We start from the raw sequence: 22,315 nt of genomic DNA on the forward strand, positions 1-22,315 counted from the left end.
GCCTGTGAAAATACTGGGAGAAGAGAATCTATGCTCGAGCGAACTGGTTTTCGCGCTCGAGCGGATGTATTTTATTCTTGTGTCTTGGAGCTCGAGCGGGCCTTCTTGCGCTCGAGCGGGTCCAGTTTTTGTGCTTAACGCTCGAGCGTTCTATTATCCGCTCGAGCGAGTCATGCGTATATCAATTGGCAGCTGGGCATTTTTGAATCACTTTTCACTTTTCTTTTCTCTCTCTTACTTTCCAAAAAAATTTGAGAGCTCCTCTCTCTAGAATCTCCCTTCTCTCTTAGGATTGATCTAGTTAGACTGTTCTCCTACCCGTTGGCCTTCACAAAAGGTGTGTTGATCGTCGAGGGCTACGTTTTGATCCGAAAAGTTTGGAGTTTGGAGCACTTTGAGTTTGGTCTTCTTCTCCGTTTGAGCTCTAACTTCGAGGTAAGGATATCCTACTCCATCTTATGAGCCTTGTCTTTAAATTTTGGCATTTTGATATGTTGGGGGTTGTTGGGTAATTTTGAGAAGGTTTTGGGATCTTTGTGTAATTTTCAAAAGAAGGGGTTTCAAACATATAAACCTTTATGTATGTAATACATTGAAAAATGGACTTGGTGTTGGATTATTAATGGAAAACGGAACCTTAGGGTTGGTGTTGTGAATATGGGAAAAAGCCCTAATTGTTGTGATAAATTAATTTGTATAATTAATTTATGGAAATGAGAAATTGAATAGGAAAGGTACGGGATCAAAGGGTGTTGTTGGATTAATTTATCGTTCACCTAGATAAAATGTTGATACTTTATCCATTTGGTGCATTTATTTTCTGTTTAGAAATAACTACTTTGGCTATCGGTGGAGGATAGTCTTGATTGCTATAGACAATGCATGATGATTAGGCAAACTAAAACTAACCCATTAGGTATGCTATCGAATATAGCGGTTGGTATAATACATCAAATTTTGTATTGGTTGATTAAATTTGTATATGATAATTGCTTATATACATTGTATTGTGTGGGAGGAGATGGGGGATGTACTCCACGGTTTATTGGAAGATGGGGGATGGATCTCTAAACCGGATTTTGTTTGAGATTGATACAACACTACAATGTGTATCATTTGTGAATTATAGAAGTGTTTTGTTTGACATTGATATAGCACTGAAATGTGTATCACTTGTCTTGATTGATTAAATTTGTATATGATAACTGTTTATATGCATTGTATTGTGTGGGAGGAGATGGGGGATGTACTCCACGGTTTATTGGAAGATGGGGGATGGACCTCTAAACCGGATTTTGTTTGAGATTGATACAACACTAAAATGTGTATCATTTGTGAAGTATGGAAGTGTTTGTTTAATTTGATATAGCACTAAAATGTATATCATTATTATTTGTGAAGTATGGAAGTGATTTTATGTGTTATTGATACAGCACCAAAATGTGTATCCATCGTGAATCTCGAAAGTATTCTAATGATGAGTTATAATCTCATTAAATTGTTTGGCCAAGTTCTGAGTCTTGTTTTCAAACTTAAAGTCGAATAAGAAATGGAAAATGAATTGCAACATGGACATGACTGTCATGAAACTGTAATACGATATAAGTTAGAATATAAGTGTGGACCATCTATCGAATGCTATTTTTTTTAGTCATTGTTTATAGTTGGTTTAGTATATTTCTACTGGGCTGTGGCTCACCCTATATGGGACATCATTTTCAGGTACAAGTAGCATGCCACCTCCAAGGACATAGCTTGAGAGGCTTAGTGGCTAGGACATCGTTTATGATTACGTTTTTGTATTACATGTTGATCAAGCCAAGGGCTTATTTTGTGTATTGAGTTAGTACCCTTTTTTTTGTAAACCAAGTGTTGACTTGGAAAGTTGTAAGCCTATAAGGCGTTTAATTTTGTTATCAAAATGTAATATATTTTGTACTGGATACTCTGATGAAATGTAATTATGCATATTTCTTTTATGTCTGAGCATGTCAATATTGTGTGAATTATGGGTTTATTTCGAGGGCGTTACAACTTGGTATCAGAGCGTACCGGGTTCGAATACTTTGGGTACGTGGGAAGTGATTAGTATCACAATGGGTTTGTCTCGCTTGTTAGAAAACTTAGAGGTAATGTTATGTGCTTATGTGATAACAGGTTTATGTGACTATATGGGTATGGGATTTAGTTTCTAGGATGTTTATTGGATCCTTGGGTTTCTGTGAGTCTTGTTGGAAAAGCACTTGATCAATGTTGTTTCTAACCGGAACTCTAGTAACGCCTCAGAACTATCATTATCCAGAAATGAAATTCGTAAGTGCTTATGTGTTTATGTGCTTACGTGGAATGAATTACAGTCGTCCATTGTGTTAGGACGCTAGTGAAATAGTTTCGGCACCCTTGTTGTTGTGCTCATACCTTTGTTACTTTTACTAGGATGCCTAGACGAGGGAGTTGTGATTTCCCTCCTTCCACACGGGAAGAGTTGCAGAAACAGTTTGTGGAGTTACGCCAAGGTACTACACCTTCGGTATGGTTTGAAAGATGGTTTGCTAACCTGTCGAGGTTTGCTCCAGAATTGGTGAAGACGGAGGAAATGCGTTGTTCAGAATTTGAGAATAGGCTGTGTGACGACATCCGAGAAAGGATTGCTGGATCTTGGCATAGAAGTTATAGTGTGCTTGTTAGTGCTGCGACTCATGTGGAGACAGCGGTGCTAGCTATGGGCCAAAATAAGGAGGAGGTCATTTCAGCGACTCCTGTGATTCAAAGTGTTGGTAGACCTTTTAAGAGGCAGAAGGGTTTTAATCCATAACAATTTTAGAGAGCTCAGCCTGGCTCTACTTTTCCAGTGCCAAGTCTAGGTTTGGGAAAGGGTGAACGTAAGGTTGTCACTTGTTTCAAATGTGGTCAGCTGGGCCACAAGTCCCCAGCTTGCCCACAGAGGAAGAGGGCAGGATTGGCAGTTCGACCAGTAACTGCCCCACCAGAATCATCTAGCCAGTCAGGTTTTGGGTCGATCGAATGTTCAGTGAGGAAGCAGTTGTTGGGGTCTCCATCAGCTCGGACTTTGAACCAGTCTCGTGCTCAAGCGCCGTTTACTTGTTGGGTGTGTAATCAGCCGGGTCATATCAGACGTTTCTGTACTCAGCCAGGGGCTTCTTTGGGGGTTTTACTACCTAGTCGAGTCTAGCCTTATTTGACTGGACAGGGGCAATACCGTTTTGGGGAACAAATAGGCCAGATTTCGAAGGCCTCGGGAGAGTCGAGTTCCCAAACCCCAGTTGGGGAAGTTCGCAGTTGTTCCAAGTATGGTCGGTTGGGGCACATCAGTAGTTCTTGTCCTTGGCTTGTAAGCTCATAGGATATCTTGGGTTTGAGGATGACCAACTTTAGCGGTCTAACGAGGGACAATAGTGGTAGTAATGCCGATGGGGTAGTTTTGTTTTGACTAATCTGTTTTGTAATCGGTGAATTATCATTTTGTAATCATTGGGTTCTGTTGTGTAACCAATGTGTTTTGGAAATGTTGGAACATCAAGGTTGTTTATTTCTATATATATATATATAGTTTTGTGTGCCTGTGCTTATCTATTTTCTTGAAATGGGCAGATTAGAGCTTGTAGTGGCTCTAAAAGTTTTATTAATATAGTAAGTTGTTATGAGACCATAAAATTTTTGGTAATAATGCATTTTTGTACGTGCGATTTGGTTTGGGAAAAATGAGGGCTGGTGAGCCATGTTCTTCAAATTTGGAAGGATTACTAAGGGATGCGTACCTTAATCAGGATTATTAGGGGGTGAGAACAGTTATACTTGCCGGATGTTCGGAATTTCATTAGTATTATCTAATTGATTTTATGTGCATGAAAGTGATGTTGGTCTACTGTCGCGGGAACTCCTCGAGGGGATGTGAAGTGTGCGACTAATGCTAGGTGTAGTATGTATTTAACATGGTACATTATGGGGGCATGGCGCATGATCTTGTTAGGGATAGACTTGTACCTTCGTGGTAGGTAACGTGCCGAATTTACATGTGTACTGATTGGTCGTTTCGATAGAGGGAGTGTTAGTCCCTATATAAGGGTGTGGTTGTTGGCATCGGGAATGATGTGTTGTGAGCAGCTGGTGCTATATCTCGAGTAGTAGTATATGGGTGTTTCCTAAGTTTTCGAACTCCTTTATTATGATCGAATGCGATAGGTTTGTACCTTAGCACTGGTTAGGTCAGGAGATGCTATCGGAAGGGTTGATTGGGCGTATAGCCCATAATTAGAGTGTGACCCGTGGATGGAGTCACAGTGGTATGGTGTTTGCGGCTGGAGATTTGGGATAATAGCAAGGAGGGTGAGAACTTTTACTCTTCTGGAAGGTTAGCATGGTGTGTCTTTGGAAGCCTTGTCGGCGGCATGCAACTGTGCCGAGGTTCGGTGCAAGACAGTTGTTCAATAGTAGTAATGGCTGGTTGTTGGGCACAGAGACCTAGTGTCTTGGTTGTACTCTCGGAATGAGTGACAAGTAGGATGTGGAATAAAGAGTGGACCCTATAGATCGTTGACGGGTGAAGGTGCTATGTTTGCTTATGTTTGGTGCAAACGGTTACTTGGTAGTGTTAAATGTCGTGGAGTAGCAAACCCTGTCAGTTAACTCGGTATGAGGGAAGGGGTATGCAAATTCTGCTACTTCGAGTTCAATCGAGGTGGTGGGTGAAATCTCTAAATGAGGAAGTTTTGCATAGTACGATGCGTGTCAATGTGTGGTTCGTATGTTGTCAGTAGATGATGTGTAGAAGGGTATTAATCCTAGGGAATCCCAGGAGAATGCCTTGGTAAGGCTATAGTGTGGTTACTGATGGAATCGCGTAGTTTGAGGTTTGGTAAAGTTGGGTCACTTTGATATAAGCGTCCGTCATCCAGTTTGGATTGTGATAGTACAAGTGAGGAAGTAAGGTTGTGTAGAGTGAGTGAGGCACTCTGTTAGAGTTGTTTGACTCGTTCGGTCCATGTTTATGCGTTGTAAGGCACGGGGGTGTGCGAAGTTATCCTTTATGTTGTTGTGTTGTTGGGAGCTTCAAACGTTTAGGAGTCCCTATCATGAAAGTACTGTTTTTAGGGGATTGCGCCATCACTGTGAGTATGGCGGGTTTTGTGGGTTGGTTACGTTGTGATTCGCTTGAGGGACATTGAGTACTCTTCGTAAACTAAAATGATTTTGAATCGAAACGTGAGTTTGCAATCCTTATTTTCGGAAAATAATTTGAAGAGAATCTCTGAGTTTGGCTGCGGCCAGTTGTAAATGACGTGTTTAAGTGGTGACGGTATAAGTTTGAATACCTTTGGGAAAAACCGAGTGCTTTGAAACAAACGAAGCAAATAAAGCAGATTCTTTAACCTAAATGGAATATTTTGCGGGAAGTTAGATTTGACCTAGCCTGAGTTGCTAGTTACATGTTGTGTGCCTTTGGCAAGACCTTGAAATTTTAGGGTATAATGTGTTGTAATGTTGTTCATTACCCTTGCTCCGCCTTGCGTTCCTGTTTTTTGAAAGTCGACCGAAAGCCTTGTGCACAAATGTTTTCATGTTTCCTATGTTGGAGTAGTAAGTACTAAGTACTGGTCTGGGTATTGTTGGTTGGCGAGACGTAATGGATGTCTTAGAACACTGTAGTGGTTGCGTGTGGCTTACTATTATCAACATTATCGGGTCTTGGAGAGCAGGACCCTTCCATTTACTGAGGTGTTGTGGAAACATAACGGGGTTAGGGAAAACCACTTGGGTAAGTGAATTTCAAGTCCGAGAGAAATATCCGGATCTATTTGGAGATGTTTGAGCATAGGATGTATTTCGTTGTATTGTTAAATTTTAAGAGCATTGAATATGTCTTAAGTTGAAAAACATTGCATATGTTGAATGTATTGTAGAACTGGAAATGTATCATGAACATCGACTATGATATGGAATTGTGAATCATGCTTATTGTAAATTGCCTCTTGAATAGAGGTGGGGTGACCGGTAATGGGTCAGGTTGTTAAATGTTGAATTGTAATATTGTTGAGGAATTGGTTTAATTTAAATTGTGGATGGTCATGTGTTATAGATAACATCGTGTTTATGAAAAATGTTTACAAAACTTTCAAGTTTCGCATGGAAAATGCAAAATTTGTTTCAGAATGCCAACGTTGAAAATTTGATTTTCTTTGAGAAATGCCTCATGAGCAAGAGAATAATTTCCGTTATATTTATACAAAAGATTTGCGTTGGTTGTTTTATTTGGAATTATAATTGTTGAGAAGTGACTTGGCTGGGAGCGCTAGTCGGGTGTTTTGGTGATTTGTCTCGGGAAGAGTTTGGTTTTGTTGAGGTCTTTTGTGCCTGAGTGCTGTCTTTGGGACGTGTTTCCTTAGTTAGCCCTTTCTTTTGTGAGAGTTAACCGGAGGTTTCTTGTGAGAATGGTTTCTTTCCTAAGTGCCCGGATGTTAAGTGCTTTGTGGTCGGTTGGCCTTGTAATCTTGATGTATTCTTAATTTCGAGGATGAAATTCTTTAAGGGGGGAAGGTTATAGCGATCCCGGTTTCCCTCTCTTTATTTACTGTATTCCGAACTTACGTCCCGTGGAGTTGGTGGTTGTATGTCTTGTTGTCATCCTTTAATTCCATATGTTTGAGTTTTAGGATGTGTTGGGCGTGTTTCGAACAGGTTGGTTGAGCCTTAGTCCCTTTCCTTGTTGCCCAGATTTTTGGTTGTCCGCTCGAGCGGACCACTTCACGCTCGAGCGGAGTTTTCACACTTCCAGTATCTGTGCCTCTGCAAAACTTCTGCAGATGTGTTTTTCACGCTCGAGCGGGCGCTCGAGCGGGTATGTTGGCGCTAGAGCGAGGTGTTCATTGCCTGTGAAAATACTGGGAGAAGAGAATCTACGCTCGAGCGAATTGGTTTTCGCGCTCGAGCGGATGTATTTTATTATTGTGCCTTGGAGCTCGAGCGGGCCTTCTTGCGCTCGAGCGGGTCCAGTTTTTGTGCTTAACGCTCAAGCGTTCTATTATCCGCTCGAGCGGGTCATGCGTATATCAGTTGGCAGCTGGGCATTTTTGAATCACTTTTCACTTTTCTTTTCTCTCTCTTACTTTCCCAAAATATCTTTTGAGAGCTCCTCTCTCTAGAATCTCCCTTCTCTCTTAGGATTGATCTAGTTAGAGTGTTCTCTTACCCGTTGGCCTTTACAAAAAGTGTGTTGATCGTCGAGGGCTACGTTTTGATCTGAAAAGTTTGGAGTTTGGAGCACTTTGAGTTTGGTCTTCTTCTCCGTTTGAGCTCTAACTTCGAGGTAAGGATATCATACTCCATCTTATGAGCCTTGTCTTTAAATTTTGGCATTTTGATATGTTGGGGGTTATTGGGTAATTTTGAGAAGGTTTTGGGGTCTTTGTGTAATTTTCAAAAGAAGGGGTTTCAAACATATAAACCTTTATGTATGTAATACATTGAAAAATGGACTTGATGTTGGATTATTAATGGAAAACGGAACCTTAGGGTTGGTGTTGTGAATATGGGAAAAAGCCCTAATTGTTATGATAAATTAATTTGTATAATTAATTTAGGGAAATGAGAAATTGAATAGGAAAGGTACGGGATCAAAGGGTGTTGTTGGATTAATTTATCGTTCACCTAGATAAAATGTTGATACTTTATCCTTTTGGTGCATTTATTTTCTGTTTAGAAATAACTGCTTTGGCTATCGGTGGAGGATAGTCTTGATTGCTGTAGACAATGCATGATGATTAGGCAAACTAAAACTAACCCATTGGGTATGCTATCGAATATAGCGGTTGGTATAATACATCAAATTTTGTATTGGTTGATTAAATTTGTATATGATAATTGCTTATATACATTGTATTGTGTGGGAGGAAATGGAAGATGTACTCCACGGTTTATTGGAAGATGGGGGATGGACCTCTAAACCGGATTTTGTTTGAGATTGATACAGCACTACAATGTGTATCATTTGTGAATCATAGAAGTGTTTTGTTTGACATTGATATAGCACTGAAATATGTATCACTTGTCTTGATTGATTAAATTTGTATATGATAACTGTTTATATACATTGTATTGTGTGGGAGGCGATGAGGGATGTACTCCACGGTTTATTGGAAGATGGGGGATGGACCTTTAAACCGGACTTTGTTTGAGATTGATACAACACTAAAATGTGTATCATTTGTGAAGTATGGAAGTGTTTGTTTAATTTGATATAGTACTAAAATGTCTATCATTATTATTTGTGAAGTATGGAAGTGATTTTATGTGTTATTGATACAGCACCAAAATGTGTATCCATCATGAATCTCGAAAGTATTCTAGTGATGAGTTATAATCTCATTAAATTGTTTGGCCAAGTTCTGAGTCTTGTTTTCAAACTTAAAGTCGAATAAGAAATGGAAAATGAATTGCAACATGGACATGACTGTCATGAAACTGTAATGCGATATAAGTTAGAATATAAGTGTGGACCATCTATCGAATGCTATTTTTTTTAGTCATTGTTTATAGTTGGTTTAGTATATTTCTACTGGGTTGTGGCTCACCCTATATGGGACATCATTTTCAGGTACAGGTAGCATGCCACCTCCAAGGACATAGCTTGAGAGGCTTAGTAGCTGGGACATCGTTTATGATTACATTTTTGTATTACATGTTGATCAAGCCAAGGGCTTATTTTGTGTATTGAGTTAGTACCCTTTTTTTTGTAAGCCAAGTGTTGGCTTGGAAAGTTGTAAGCCTATAGGGCGTTTACTTTTGTTATCAACATGTAATATATTTTGTACTGGATACTCTGATGAAATGTAATTATGCTTATTTCTTTTATGTCTGAGCATGTCAATATTGTGTGAATTATGGGTTTATTTCGAGGGCGTTACAGGAATCATTATATTCATGAAGTTTTGGTATTAATCTTGACAAATCAAAGAGGTTTTTGTATTAAGATTTGAAAAAGTAGCCATGGATTCATGTTTATTAATGAAATTAAATGTTTAAATTGAGTCATGCATGAGCCTAAGTTTTGAAAATATGTTTGGAAACTATTTTGCTGATTTTTGAAACCTAGAAAATTGCAGACCGCTTGAGCGATCAAGTTACCGCTCGAGCAAATTTTGAGGCCATCCAAAATCTGTTTTTGCAAACCAAAATACTAAGAACCCGTAGTCATTGCTCGAGCGAACTACTCTATTTCAGCATATTTTGAAAAATTGTTTTAAGTTTAGATTTTTGTCATCATCTCTTTCCGAGCATCTTTAAGCATGAGTTGAGCCTCATTAAGGATTATTAAGCTGGAAATTTACATAAGTCAATTGGTTAAGAAAGAAGCAACAGTTTAATTAAGAGTTAATTACCATAAAAACCCAACATAAAAAAATTGGATTAGATAAAGGGTGTGAGTTCGAATTATGTGTTTCAATGTATATTTGTTATATGCTTTTGTGTAGGTTGGACACCCGAGGTCTAACATTCGTTCAAACTCACTGTGAGTAATATCTCTATAAAGATATGTTCAAAATGTATTGTTTTGAAAGTTATTAATTGAATGGTTTTGAGAAATGTTATTTTATATGATTGAATGAAGATCCTTTTTGTTAAATATATTTGTGGCATCCTTTGGTGAGACCTTTGCTTGGGGGAATAATACCATAGCCCATGGATTAATTGAAATACGGAGATTTCTGATGTTAGACCCTAGTGGTCCACATTGAATTACCTGTTGTGGTTTTATTGAATGACCAGTTGTGGTCCCATCGAGTTGAACTTAATGGTCCCATTGGTTTCGGCATATTGATATATTGTTATTCTATTGGATGTTACCATGTATAATGATTTAAATGGGCATTGTTAACACAAAGGATTCATATGATTGGATGCATAAATAGTTTTGGTAATTGAAAGATATGTTTTATGAGATGATGAACTTTGTTATAGCAAATGTTTTGATATGAAACTGAAATATGATTCGTTTTGGAATTGTAAAACATGTTTTGTATTATGTTGGACTTCATTCATTAACTTCTTTATTTTGGTATTACTCATTGGGCATTAGCTCATCCCCTTCCCTTATATATATGTAGGTGAGCTTTTGGGAGATCAAGCTTAGAGTTTTGCTTTCATCAACTTTTGTAAAGCTTTTGGAAATCCTACCCGAGCCAAAGCCCTTGTTGCCTCCTTTGGAAAGTTTTTGTGAAGCGAAGAGTTTAGAAATTTGTAATATGATTGTTTGCTTTTGATGTAATATATATTTATTTTGTGTACGTAAATTATAAATATGTGTTTGTCAAATCATGTATGCACAGTTCCATGGACAATATTATTTTTGTTTTGCTTTCGCTTCAGGTCCCAATATTATTTAAATATTTTAAAATTTTGTCTTTAAGGTCGTAGGTAATCTATGATTACTAGCCAGTCACTACTCTAACCTTTAGGGGTGGGATGGAGACGTGACACCGCTATTTTTGAGTCTATCCCCATTCACTCTTTTTTTGATTCTTTGTGTGGTGACCATGTTCTTTTCTCAGGCCCACAAAATATGAGTTAGGTCCGAGAATTTTATTGTAACATCCACATAATCGATTCCGTTGCTCCATCATTCACATCTTGGGTTTGTTTTAAGGAAGTTTATGTTACTCAGGAGGTAATTCAATTTCTTATTGGTATTCCTGAAGTCCAAAATTGTCACTTTCCCCTTCTCACCACCAGAAATGCCAACTTTGGCCTGGTTTCCACTAAACTGTGTGGCACTTCTGGGACTAGGATCGTCGGGACTCTCATTCAGTAAAATGAGCTTCTTTACCGCTTTTGCTTTCTAAATATCATTGTTTGTGCCAATGTTCATGTCACCACTCATGGTTCTAACATTTCCCAAGATTAGGGATATGTTCTTTACTGCATTGACCACCGTCTTCCCATCATTTCTCTTGGAATGATTGTTTCCAAAATGATTTCGGTGTTTAAGGGTAAGAAGTACTTGGGTCTTCCCTACGGGTGTCTTTTAAATCGGCTTTACTCCTTTTGGTGTCCACCATCTTCTGTTGAGGAGTTTTCTGGGAGTTTTCTTCCCAAAGTCAAGCCCAAGTTAAGGGATAATCACCCGGTGCCGGTGTTTCAGGTGCCGAAGAGGATCAGATGGATGAGGATGTCGAGATTGATGCGGTAGCAAATGGCAAGAGAAAGCAGCCTGCTCGTGCTTGAACTATTCGCAGGTAGCTCTTCCAGGTAGAGCAGGCCATGAGTGGCCATTTTGATCATTTGGATGCTATGATGGACATTTATGATGCTCGCATCACGGACTTAGAGACATTCATCAATGTGTGTCTCACTGCTTTGGAGGCTTCTACTGGGCGGATTGAGCATGCCGTGGACCAGTCCTCTTTTCAATTAGCTCAGATCCTGTCCCTGCTTCAGATACAGTAGCCTCCTCCACCTCTACCATATCAATGATATTGTCTTTATCTCTCTCTCTTGAAAACTTTTATTATATTTTATTCTTTTTGGACAATTTTTTCTTCTCTTTTCTTTTCTATCATCTCTTGGGCACAATTTTGTTTATGATATATTATCTGTCCCATGTTGGTAATCTTTTGCATTGTTAGTCGGTATATTAGGATTATATAGTTTTTCTGTGGGACATTTCGGTATCTTTGGTTTTCTATTTTGTCCCTTTGTCTCTCCCAGTCAAAAAAAAGGAGTATGCATACTTGTGTTTTTAGGTTTCGATTTTGGATTCTATCTTACTTGTCATGTCCCAAACCCTTTAAAGCAAATTAAGTGCACTTAATGGTAATCTTTGTCCCTTTGTGTTGTCTTCATTATTGTTAAACCTTTTGAATCTTGTGTTGTTATCCATTCTTCATTATGGTTGTTCCGGTAAGTACATCCTAGTGTGTTCTGAGATGTTATCTTGTATTTTTGGGTGCTGGAGAGAAACTGGGAAGGTTGGATTAAGTTTTAAGATTCTCGTCTCATCTTCAAGTTAAGACCGCCCGAGCGGTCTTTTGGTTGCTCGAGCAATAAAATCGACCTTCCAGTAATTTGGTTTGTAGTCTAAACTTCTTGGAGCTTGTACTCTTTGCTCGAGTAGTCTCTCAAATTGAACTGCTCACTTGAGCACGAGTTTGGTCACTAGAGCAGTCTGTCCGCAGTCAGCTCCAAAAATTATGTCAAATCACTTCAAAAGTTAAGCCTTACACACTTTTCTATCATTTTTCACACTTTTCTATCACTTTTCACTTCACACTCTCTCTCTGCATTAACTCTTACTCTCTTTTCTGTCATCTCTCTCTAGAAACCCTCCACCCACTTTATTTACTCCGTGATCTCTCACTATCCATTAAGATTTTGACCTTGGTGCCTTCTTTAATGTTGGAGAGCTCGTCGAGGGCTGCGTTGTGTGTAGTGGAGATAGGATTTTAACGCCGTTGATTTCAAATCTTTCATCCTTTCCTCTCAAAGTCTTGAGATAGGGATGTTCTTCGAGTTATATATATGGTTTTTAGCCTATTTTGTTCATTTCACTATGATTTCTAGTGTGGATTTGGGTTCTAGATGTTGGACCAAGAAAAATGTTAGAGAAATGATTTAATTCTCATGTTTTGATCCAAGACAAATTATTTTGTGTATACTATGAACCATTTGGGGATGTATGCTTGTAGTATTTTAAAAATAAAGGAAAAACCCTCTTTTGATCAAACCCTAGGTTTTGGGGTAATTTGGGAAAAAGTAAAATTGATGAAATATTTATGAAACTGATGTTAAATTTCTTGAGAAATTGAAGAAGCCTTTCTTAGGTTGTTATATTGTTGAGGCACTCGTGAAAGGAATGAGAATCCTGATTGAACAATTATGGAAATATGGGATGTGCATGTTGGCATTCTAGAAAATTAAATAATGGTTGTTGATTGTGAATATAAGGTAATCTCATATGTCACATGGATTCGTACCTTACTATGATTTTAATAACTATTGAATTATGGAAGTTTTGCTTGAACAAATGTGAGGATGTTGGAGGTATTGTATAAAAAAGATATTTATATGTGGTTATTTCTTATTTCATTCATTTTGCATTATCTTGAATATTGTTCACTTACGATCTTGACTCAGAAATAAATTATTTTGTTTGAGAAGAACAACCATTGTTAATGAAAGATTTTTGGGGTAAATACGTTTGCTAAGTTCGGTTAGGGGGTGTAGATTGGAAATTAAATTGCCCTAAGTATCCTTTGTGTATGACCAGAAACACGGGAGTGTGGGTGCCTAAGTCCTCCGGTTAGTAGCCGGTAAGGTACAATTTGGTAGTACTTGATATGCCTACTTGCAAACGCTAGCTCTAAGGAATTACCTGAGTCGTGTTTACCACCCCATTGTTTAAATTTTGACTTTCACGGAGGTAACAAATCTTGAATGAAAAATTGCATGGATTTCGAAGGAAATGGAAACTTTGGCATTTGAACATGGTGTGGCATTGCATTCATTTACCTAAGATTGCTTAAAACATATATATACTTTGTTAAGATATCTCTATTGGGCCTTGTACTCACCCTTAGTGGATTTGTATTGAAAAGGATGCAGTGATCCGGCCTAGTTGAAGGTGTGGAATGTATTGAGGGCAAAAGGCTCTACCTTTTGTATGATTTTGTTGTAAGCCAAGGGCTTAAGATATTTGGGTTGATAACCTTTTTGTGTAACCAAGCTTGAGCCTTGGAATTTGTAGCCTCAAGGCATTTACTTTATTGTTCATTTCTTTTACTTTTATATAATTACACATGCTATGGATTCATAATTTTAGGAGGGTGAATATGTAATGCATGTGGACACTTTTTTTTACTTCTTCTATGAAATAAAATACTAATCAAGGGAGTTGGTTGATCAAGGTAAAATTGTATGTTGGGTATATCTATTTCATCTATTTTATTGTTATAAATTTACGGGCGTTACAACTTGGTATCAAAGCTACCGGGCTTGAATACTTGGGGCTCACGGGAAATGGCTTAGCTACAATGGGTTCATTTCGCTAATTAGGGGATGTTCCATGTTTTTAATTGTTATGTGATTACATGCTTACTTGACTAGATGGGAATGGGATGGGATTGAACTTTTAAGGTATGGTTTGTGTCTACTAAATCCCTTAAAGTCTCATTAAAAGGGCACTTGATCAATGCTCATTCTAATAAGTGGGACTAACCCTATCTTGAATGGGTAATCCGAATGTCTTTATGTGACAAGATGCTTATGTGGAGTGAAACTAAATGTTGATGGGAATTAAGAGCATAATAATTGTTTTGGTGGGACGCATGAGTCTCGGTTGTGAGTACTGTGTGACCGAATGTTAAGTTGTTCATTTGTGTCCTAAATTAGGACGTTAGGATGAGGAGAAGCTCACAGTGATAGAGGCGGGAGGCGGGGTAGACCCCGCCAAGGAGTTCACGAGGTATTGGTTCATGAGGTCTCGGTGCAAGAAGAGGGGTTCGTCCAAGCAAATGCAGCCGAGCATGCGGCCCAAGCTAATGTGGTCGAGCAAGTAGGACAAGCGGGAGTCCCGAAGTAAGCGAATCAAGCCGCTATGGGTGCCTTAGCCAGATAGATGGCAGAGGCTTTGAGGGAGTTGATGAACATGTTAAGGGCGGAGACTCAAGCCTGGGAACATGCTATAGAGACTAGGGCGGTTTTACTTACTCGGGAATTTTTATGGGCTAAGCTGGATGAGTTTCATGAGGGTTCAAAGCCCAAAAAGGTGGATGAATGATTGGAGAAAACAGTAAAGATGTTTGAAATGCTTCACATTAAGGATGATGAGCTTAGGGTGACTCTAGAGAGCTATTATTTGAGAGGGGATGCAGGGCCAATGGTGAAAATACGCCAAATGCAAAGTTGAGCCAACATGGGAAGCCTTTGTTATTGTTTTCCAAGACAAGTATCTACCTTCCACTGCTAGGGAGAGACTGAGGCAAAAGTTTTTAGACCTTAAACGGTTGAGCACATTGGTGGTTGAATTCAAAGCGGCTTTTACCAGCTTGTCCCGATTTGCACCAGAGTTAGTAGCAACGGAAGAATGTCATTACATTGAATTTGAAAAGAGACTTAGAACCAAAATTTTGTTCAAGGTTGCTAGGAACATGATCCGAAACTATGACCGTTTAGTAGAGGCAGCCGCACATGTAGAAATCACAGTGCAAGCCGTGGAGGAGAAGATCTGAGGTTCAAGATCTAGAGGGTAGGAGTCATAGAGACTAGTAAGAGGCACAAGGGCTTCAGTTCATCTCAATCCCATTCACAACAGACCATATCTACTTTTCCGTTACCTAGTACCAGCATGGGAAAGAACGCTCAGGGTGGGTTCACATGCTTCAACTATGGCCAGTTGGGTCACAAAGCCAATGTATGTCCACAACACGAAAGAAGACAGTAGATGATACCACCACCACTACCTAATCAATCTCAAAGTCAGTCCCAGAGTAGAGGACAGAGACCTACTTGCTTTTAGTACAGTTGGTCAGGGCTTAGGAAGAGGGCATGCCCACAGTTGGGAGGCGCATCTAGCGCATCGGGGTTGAGGCAAACTCAGAGCCACCAGCAGGCTTATTCAATTTAGGCCTCACGAGTCACTCAGGGAGCCACCTTTGCTCAGTTAGTGCAACAGGCCTATACTCCAAGAGATGAGCAGGTTGATCAGAGGCCACATGGGTGTGTGTACACTATTACAACACCAGAGCAGTTGCCAAGAACCTCTATTGTGAGAGGTAATTTTGTTATGTTCAATTCTATGGCTAGAGTGCTGATTGATACGGGTACGTCATATTCATTTATATCTACTATTTTTTCTTTGCTTCTGCTTTAGGATTAGAGATTGATCAGCTAGAATCTTCTTTGTGGGTTGAGTCACTAGTTAGAAGTAGAGTGGCATTGGGGCGAGTGTGCTGCTCTTGTGAAATTGAGGTCGCGAATCGTTGACTCTCTTTTGAGTTTATTATCTTAGGCATGCACACTTTTGATGTTATACTGGGTATGGATTGGTTGTTACATTTTTGGGCCACGATAGATTGTTAGCGCCACCGAGTGTTCATCCACACACCTACGGCAGATAGCTGGAGTGATAACTCCTTTACGCCTTTGTATGACCTTAGGGGTAGGGGAGGGCTTTGTTTTCTTTTTTCCGTTTCTATAACTAACGAAGATAGAGTGATCCGCGATGACTTGCCGAGGGTAGTTTGTGAATACCCAAATGTTTTCCCTAAAGATCTCACCGGTTTCCTACCCCACCAAGAGATTGAATTTTCTACTGACTTAGTGCTAGGCACGACACCAATTTCCATGGTACTATATAGATTTACACCCGCCGAGCTGCATAAATTGAAGATCAAACTCCCAAACCTTTTAGATAAAGGTTTTATTCGCCCTAGTACATCACCTTGGGGAGCACCAGCTCTCTTTGCTAAGAAGAAAGATGGGTCATTAGGATTATGTATCGATTACAACAAGTTACTGTTAAGAATAAGTATCCTCTACCCAGAATAGATGACTTATTTGACCAACTTAAGCAGTCCCATTATTTTTCAAAGATAGACTTAAGGTTGGGATACCATCAGTAGAGTGTTAAGGAGGGGGATATTTAGAAATGGCCTTTCATACGCGTTATGGCCATTATGAGTTTTTTGTTATGCCATTCAAGTTAACCAATGCTCAGGCATCGTTCATGGACTTGATGAATCGAGTCTTCTAGTCGTTTTTAGATCGATTCGTAGTCATTTTTGTGGATGATATTTTGATATATAAACCCTCTGGGGAGGAACATGAGGAACATTTGCGCATAGTACTTGACTTACTTAGAGTGCACAACTTGTTTTCTGAATTCAAGAAATGTGAGTTTTGGCTAACAGAGGTGAGATTTTTGGGGCATGTTGTGTCAAGAGAAGGGGTAACCGTTGATTCCTCCAGGATAGATGTCATACAGGATTGGGAATAGCTTAAGAGCGCTTTTGAAATCCGAAGCTTCCTAGGGTTAGCGGTGTATTACTACCATTTTGTGAGGGACTTCTCTAGATCAGCTGCATTGTTAACCAGGTTGACCAGAAAGGGTGTCAGATATATGTGGAATGAGACTTGTAAAAAGTCATTTCAAGAGCTTAAGGTTAGGTTGACTACCGCTCCAATTTTGAAAATTGCAGAAAGGAGTTTGGGCTGCACCATGTATTGTGATGTGTCTCGGGATAGACTTGGGTCTGTGTTAATGCAAGAGGGAAACGTTATAGTTTATGGGTCATGACAGTTGAAAACCCACGAGAAGAACTACCCCACTCATGACTTAGAGCTAGCAACAGTGATTTTTTCTTTAAAGATTTGGAGACATTATTTGTACGATGAGAAGTTTCACGTCGATTCTGACCACAAGAGCTTAAAATAATTATTCTCTCAAAAAGATCTGAATTTGCGCCAATGTCAGTCAATGGAGTTTATAGAAGACTATGACTTTGAGTTGCACTATAATCCGAGGAAGGCCAATGTTGTGGCCAATACCCTTAGCTACCGTGGCAAGTGTGGCTATTCGGGAATGGGTTATGTTGGGCAATATTGACAAGTATGACTTGCATCTTGGCGAGTCTAGTAAGGGTGCTACCTTGTTTACTTTGACTGCACAACCCACCTTGATTAGCAAAATGATAAAAGCACAACTGGGTGACTATGAGGTGGAGGCAATCCGTGAGAGAATCTCAAATGAAAAGGAAGAGAAGGGTTCGAACATCTATTCAGACCTCAATATGAGGTATTTAGACTGTTTGTTCATGCCAAAATCTTGTAGAGAGGGCATAGTTCGAGAGTTTCATCATTCACGCCTTGCGGTACATCCGAGCGGCACAAAAATATACTTAGATCTTAGTCGTCAGTTTTGGTGGAGGGACATGAAATGGAACGTTGCTTCATTTGTATCGAAATACCTCACAACCCCTACCTATAGCCAAGTGGAAGTAGGAACATGTCACCATGGACTTCGTGGTTGGACTTCCGAGGACATAACGAGGTAACAATACCATTTGGGTTATTGTTGATAGGTTGACTAAGTCTACACACTTTATTCCTATGTGCATAGGCGACTTAGTTGATTATTTGGCAGAGTTATACATTAGAGACATAGTTTGACTTCATGGGGTTCCAGTGACTATTGTTTCAGATAGAGACTCTCGTTTCACCGCCCGGTTGTGACAAAGCCTTCAAGAGGCATTGGGAACTAAGTTGACTTTTAGCATAGCCTATCATACTCAAACCAATGGGCAATCTAAGCGTACTATACAAATTTTGGAAGATATGCTTAGGGCTTGTGTTTTAGATTTCAAGGGGTCATGGGAGAGACACCTACCATTGAGGGAGAGACACCTACCATTGATGGAGTTTGCTTACAACAATAGTTATCAAGGGAGTACAGGGATGGCACTGTTTAAGGCCTTGCATGGCCGACCTTGTAGATCACAGGTTTGTTGGGCTGAAGTAGGAGATGCACCGATGTTGGGCCCAGAATTAGTCCGAGAGACAACCGAGAAAGTTGCTCTCATCCGAAAGAGATTGGTTATAGCTCAAAGCCGACAAAAGAGTTATGCTAACAAGAGGAGACGCCATCTATCTTTTGAGATCGGTGACCACATTTTTCTTAAGATCTCACCGAGGTGGAGTTTGATGAGGTTTGGGAAGAGTGGAAAACTATCTCCAAGGTTCATTGGGACATTCAAGATCTTAGAGTGGAACGGAGTGGTAGCATACCGTTTGGCCTTTCTGCCACAACTTTTTGGAGTTCACGATGTATTTCATGTTTCTGTGCTAAGAAAGTTTGAACTTGACCCTTCACATATGCTTGATTGGGTTGATTTATAAGTAGAAGAGGATTCCTCTTATGAAGAGCAACTTATCCAACTATTAGATACCCGAAAACAAGTGCCGGAGTGTCCTGGGTGAAAGTCCTGAAAGTCCTGAGAGGAGAAAGTGGATGGACTCCATTATAATTAAGTTGGCCGGAGTGTCCTGGGTGAAAGTCCTGAAATTTATATATGGGTGCCGAGCCCGCAGACGAAATATTCGTAAAATGGCAGTTTGAAGTGTTTGTGTGTTGATTGTGCAATTGTAGAACCATTGAGTTGTAGTCTCATTTGGGTTATTGAAAGATAATGACGTTGGCTCATATATTGAAATGAATTGAAGGAAAGTGGATTAAGACTTGAATTTGGTATCTTAAAATTATATGAAATTCATGAATGTTTTATACCTGGCATTGTGTATGCACATTGCGCTTATATCTTCATTAAACCTCATATACTGTGTTAGATTATTCTTACTGGGCCGTGGTTCACCCTATTTGGGAAAAATATTTTCAGGTAATGATGGCATGCCTCCGCCAAGACAATATCTTGGAGGAACTTTTGGGAGCAAGAGCTTCTTTTTTTTTATTGTATATTTTTGTATAGCCAAGGGCTTTATTTGTATGAACTAGTCTCTCTTTTGTTGTAACCAAGTTAAGGCTTGGAAAGGTATAAGCCAATAGGGCATTTATTTACGTTAAACTCTATTGTATCATTAACTCTATGAAATGAAATGACTATTTAGTCTGATTTATGGAGTTATTAACATAAGTTTTGGGTTGTATTTATTGTATTTTTGGGGGCGTTACAACCGCTCGAGCGACGAATTGGTCACTCGAGCAAATAATCCTTACCCTCAGTATTTTAGGCAGTCTGCAACATTACTGAGAGCTTGTATTCTTCGCTCGAGCGCACTTTCAGTGGCTAGAGCGAAGTCACATATACGCGTCACTTACTAGACATACCGCTCGAGGAACCATTCCTTTGCTCGAGTGATCTATGTGACCCAGACTGCTATGCAAGGTCTCTTTTGCTGTCTTTTAGGATTGCCTCTCCCAAATTTGAGTTTGTAGCCTCAAAAACACTTGAGCATTCTGCTAGGGAGATTTTCCATTATTTTCCTTGATGTCTTGGTGAGATTGTTCTCTCACATGGATTAATTTGTATACATCATGGAGCTTGCTACCATACAAACATCTTAGAATTGTTTCATCGGTGGATTATGAAGGTTTGAGCTTGAATGCTTTGAAGGAGTTCAAAGTTGCTCATTGTTGTGGATTCAGCGTGAGTGTTGTGGATTCAACACCGGGCTATTCGATTCCAAGACGAAGGCGTGGATGAAAGAGGCACAAGAGGTGGAAGACAATCTTAGAGTGAGTTGGGTAATTGTTTGTACTCTTGTGTAATTTCATTATCTTCATAGTGGATTGTTTAGTAGCCTTTGGCACGTGATTTTTTTATCACAATTGGAGGTACTCTAATTGTGATTTTTCAACGTTAAATCTCTTGTATCAATTTATCAATTGTGAAACTACAAGCTAATCACTTTCGTACGTACTATTTGATTTAGATTATTAGTTTAGTGTGTTTGGGATTTGTTACAATTAAATCTATTACGAATCACAAATCATTTAGATTTTTCACAAATTTTCAATTCAACATACGAACATATATATACATATATATTGCATTATATAAGTCTTACATGTTTATCACGTGAGACAAAGTATGTATTGGTGGAAAATAAAGATAATTTTATTCTCTTGTCCTCATTTTTTAGTCACATACTTGTCACAAAACTAAATTCCTATTAAAGACTTAAACAATGGAGTAATAGACAGGGACATTGACACTTGACCAGATATGCAGGGGGTTGATTGTCACGATTTCATGTGTAGGGACCAAAGTGGGATTTGACCAGAAAAACATGGGATTAATTGTCACGATTTCATGTATAGGGATTAAAGTACAATTTAGTGCAAATTGTAAGGATTTAAATTGTAATTTACTCGTGAAATTTTGTGATTTTCACTATTAATCCCTACAAAATCAGACAAACTTTTAATTGGTGAATTGAAAATAGAATAATTTGAAATTATTTATTCAAAAGAAAAAAGAATAATTTGAAATTAAAATTGGTTTGTTCAGCTCCTCTTAGCCGAAAATCTATTGACTCCAATATTTCATAATTATATATTCTATGGTCATTACCAAATTTGCATTATATTTTCTTCCTCCTGATTTGATATTGGAACATTTTAAGTCTCCTTATTGTTCAAATATTGTTAGAAAATCCTCATATAATTTTGGACCAAAATATAACCGTTTACTTCGTTAATTATAAATGTGAAATGATTGTAATAATCTCAAATCTTATGCCCTCTTTTTTATTTTTCTTTTTTCCTCTCTCATATGCATAATTTATAATTTCTATCATCAATTCAATTAAATCATAATCAATCATATATTGATAATTATTTATTATAATTCCTAATTTTTTTACTCTAGTTTTAATTTAATTACATTTTAAATCAAAATTAATCGTAAAATCCTTTTATTATAATTCCTATTTTTTTTTTATCTAATTTTAATTTAATTATAGTTCATATCACAATTAATCATACATCCTTAATTATTTGTTGTAATTCCTAACATCTTAATCTAATTTTAATTTAATTATATTTTAGATCAATCCTTAATAATTATTTATTTTATATTTTAAATCACTCTTTAATTATATTTTATATTTTGGATTAATCCATAATTATAATTTTATTTTATTTTAATTACATCTTTATTTTATTTTATTTTTGGAGAAGATCGAGATAAAATTGTCTTTTTATTGTGTTAATTTCAATTTATTTTTTTTTCAGAAAATCAAGTCATTTTAAAAAATAGTGTGTGATATATCTTCGGTTACTTTGGATGAAAAAACTAACAGTTGTATTTTAATCCAAAATCACATAGAACCTTTCTCACTATATAAAATGAATTTTGTCTTTAATCCAATTAGTTGATCAAACATAGTTTAGAACCTGTGCATTTAAGTTTGAGAATAAGAATTGAAAATTACAGTAAACAGAAGTACCTTTATTTAAAGAAATTGTAGAATGCATTCACCAAATCATGAATTGAGATAAGCTTGCAAGAGATCTGTTTGTCCACAACAACAAAAATTAATGAGATGATACATTTTTATGAGATAAGCTTTCAATCTATCTCGGGCCAAAAACACATGTGGAAGCATTTCGTAAAAACTATTTCCACATACTACCTGGATATCACCTAAAAATACATATATGGTTCGATATCACTGGAATTGAGCAAACCCAAAATGCTCACGAATCTACTACACAAACCTAGAAAAATGAGCATGAAATAATGCGGAAGGGCAATGCTAGAGACCACTAAAAGTGGTGCTCTAAAGCAAC

The 22,315-nt window shown here is 38.2% G+C and overlaps 1 protein-coding gene across 1 annotated transcript in view; it reads right to left on the bottom strand.

The window, feature by feature from the left end:
* LOC114288387 (disease resistance protein At4g27190) overlaps positions 1 to 22,041 on the bottom strand; it is a 95,526-nt gene extending 73,485 nt beyond the window's left edge. Inside the window, exon 1 of the mRNA XM_082879384.1 lies at positions 21,973 to 22,041. The gene's annotated coding sequence lies outside the window, so the exon portion shown is untranslated. The remainder of the gene's footprint in view (positions 1 to 21,972) is intronic.
* Positions 22,042 to 22,315: the final 274 nt, after the last annotated feature.

Source organism: Camellia sinensis, chromosome 7 (assembly GCF_055761805.1).
Source record: "Camellia sinensis isolate YWXY chromosome 7, ASM5576180v1, whole genome shotgun sequence".
NCBI lineage: Eukaryota > Viridiplantae > Streptophyta > Magnoliopsida > Ericales > Theaceae > Camellia > Camellia sinensis.